This window comes from Meleagris gallopavo, chromosome 19, assembly GCF_000146605.3.
Source record: "Meleagris gallopavo isolate NT-WF06-2002-E0010 breed Aviagen turkey brand Nicholas breeding stock chromosome 19, Turkey_5.1, whole genome shotgun sequence".
In the NCBI taxonomy this organism is placed as follows: domain Eukaryota; kingdom Metazoa; phylum Chordata; class Aves; order Galliformes; family Phasianidae; genus Meleagris; species Meleagris gallopavo.
This window is the reverse complement of record NC_015029.2, coordinates 1674789-1677640: the sequence shown is the minus strand read 5'-3', so window position 1 is coordinate 1677640 and position 2852 is coordinate 1674789. Positions and strand designations below refer to the sequence as shown.

Below are 2852 nucleotides of genomic sequence, written 5' to 3'. Positions count from 1 at the left end.
TGTCCCCGCGTCACCCCGGCGGCGCTCTCCAGTCCCGTTCTCTCTCACTTCTCTCACCCAGGCGCTGCCCGAAGCCCACGGCACTGCCATCCCAAAGAAGCTGGGAGCAACTCTATGGCACTGCCATCTCAAAAGCTGGGGATCAAACCCACCACGCTGCCATCTCACAGTGGCTGGGAGCAGCCCCACAGCACTGCCATCCCAAAAACGGAGGAGCAGCCCCATAGCACAGCCAGCATTACACTCCCTGGGCTGTGGTCCCCAGGCTGTGGGATATCACAGACCTTCGTGTGGGGGGGACAGTGCATCCTCCCCCAAGGCTGCCCCACACCAGAGCATTGAGGAATGTGGGAATAGGAAGGGGATGCTGTCAGTGTTCACAGGAATGGGTTTAGGGAGCAGAGTGGTAATGCAGGAAGCAATGGCACATCCCGGCTGCTCCCCAGTAGATGCTGCAGGGACACCACCTGCTGCCCTGCTGCACGGGGAGGTGACCCCAGGCCCTGCTCTGATAGCTGACACCCCAACAGTGCATCCACCCCCTGGCAGGGGATGACAACAACCTCTGAATGAGGGGGAGTGCAGGGACCAAAGCTCTCCTCCAGCACCCCAGGACACCGAGAGCCACGGTTGCGCCAGGCACGGGCACAGCAGGACAGCAGAGCGGGAGAAGTGGTGCTGGGAAGGGGAACCACTGGGAAACCCCAAAGATTCCCCTGGGCTGGGAACAGCCACCTGCATCTGAGTGCATTTGGGGGAAGTGCAGAGCTAAAGGGGGAGAACAGGCAGAAGGGATGGGAGCAGATTTACAGCTCCAAGGAGAAGCAGGTCACCTGGATCCCTGTGCCACCCCAATCCTGTGCCCCCTGCACCTCTGTGCCATTTACATCCCCACGCCACTAGCACCACTACGTCACCCTCACTGCTGTGCCATCCCCACCCCGTGCAGCTGAGCACACCCCAGAACCTCACCACATCCCATGGTGCTCAGCTGCTCCCCACCTCCCCGAGCCCCGCATGAAGGCAACAGTGACACAAAGCCCCAAATGCAACCATTTCCCACCCGGCCCCATCTGCTTACTGACCGTGGGCTGGGTGTGGGGTCCCTCTGTGTGTCCACTGGGTGCTGCCACCCCAACCCAGCACTGCTCTGCCCTCACAGCTGCACAGAGCCGGGAGGAAATGGCGCAGAGGAGTGGCCCTGCACCACTTCCTCGTCCCACTCCGTCCTCGCCCCGAGCACGGCTGCCCCGTGAGAGGGCACTGATGGGGCTGAGGGAACGTGTCGGCCTTGGGATGCTGAGTTTGGGTGATGATGTGGGGTGTGATGGGTGCCAGGCTAGAAGCAGTGGGGTCACAGAGGGCCTTGGGGATTATTGGGGTGGTCTGGGGGAAAAGAAGGCGAATCTGGGAGAAAGCAGCACGTGGGGAGGTGCCAGGTTTGTGCCTGGTGCAGCTCTGTGCTGACAGCCCTGAGCCAAACCTACCAAAAGTGACACCCCCCAGCAGCAGTGCTGAGGGGGCAGGGGCTGTACCCACAGCTCGGTGCCCCCCCCGCACCCATGTGTGCCCACTCCACTGAGCTCTGCTCGGCGTTGTGCAATGCTCTCATTTCTGGTGAACCCCAGGGGGAAAGCACAGGGTGGGAAGTGAAACCCTTCTCCTGCTGGAGCAGCAGCCCAGGAGCAAAAGTAGCTGGGAAAAACAAAACATCCCAACTATTTCCCTTCCCTGCATGGATTGTGGCTGTAAGGATCAGCCCAGCCATTCCCTGCAGTGCGGGGACATCAGCATCACATCGTGGTTCCCTCCAGAGGAGCCGTGAATGCATTTTGTGGGCTGCGGCCCTCATGGACACAAAACAAGGCATTTTAGGGGATAAACTGGGGGTTTTGCAATGGGAGAGCTCCTCCCCAGCAGCACTTGGCATGGATGCATTCCATAAAAATAACGCAGGAGCAATGATCCCCAGCCCTTGATAGACACAGCTACGGGGAGAGCAAGAAGCTGCCACATCCAGCTGAAGGCAGTGCAGTGTGAGGTGTGCAGCGGGATGGGGCTCTGTGCAACGGGGCTGCGTGTGCAACGGGGAGCACTGCAGCTGTGGGGAGCATGCAGGTGCAAGAAGGTGGGTGTGTATGGATGGGGGGAAAGCTGTGCAATGGGGGGGCATGCACGTGCACTGGGGGAGTGCAATGGTGGGGGGTACATGCATGCAGGAAAGGCTGTGGGGTGGGGGAGCATGCGTGTGCTTTGGGGCAGAGCAATGATGGGGGGCACACACATATTGGGGGGAAGACCACATGCATGCAGGGGATCCTGCCAGTAGGCAGTGCCCTGGGCCACCCTCCCCCCCCCATCTCGAAGCCCCCCACTCACCTCGGGCAGCCTGGAGCCCTGCAGCCCCCGCCGGGGCCCCCAGGGAGGACGCAGTCAGGAGCAGCAGCTGCACAGCCCTTCCTGCAGGGCCAGGAATGCAAATCCTGCCCAACGCCGCCGCCTCTCCCGTGGCTCAGCCCCACTGGGCCCTCCCGGGAAGAAAAGGGGTGAGAAAACCCAGGGGAAGCTTTGGGACACCCATCCCTTGTGGTCACTGGGACCAGGGGGTACCCAGAGTGTTGGTAGCCAATATGGGCTGGGGGCACCCACACATCCCCGCTGCTGCTTTTGCTTTTACATCAAATTTAGCTCTTTTCTCTGCATCGTGGCATCGGTGAGCTGGGTGCATGCAAATCCCGTGGTGGCAACCAGGACACAGAGCAAGGCTGGAGGTACCCAGGGGGGTCACAAGCAGGGAGGTGCCATGCTTCCCTCCCCTGAGAACGGAAGAACAGGAAAAAAATAAACTAAAC

At 60.8% G+C, this 2852-nt stretch overlaps 1 protein-coding gene across 1 annotated transcript in view; it reads right to left on the bottom strand.

Moving 5' to 3' along the window:
• Positions 1-2846, bottom strand: part of TOR4A (torsin family 4 member A) — a 6231-nt gene extending 3385 nt beyond the window's left edge. Inside the window, 1 exon segment of the mRNA XM_010720763.2 lies at positions 2380-2846. The gene's annotated coding sequence lies outside the window, so the exon portion shown is untranslated.
• Between the last annotated feature and the right edge of the window lie 6 nt (positions 2847-2852).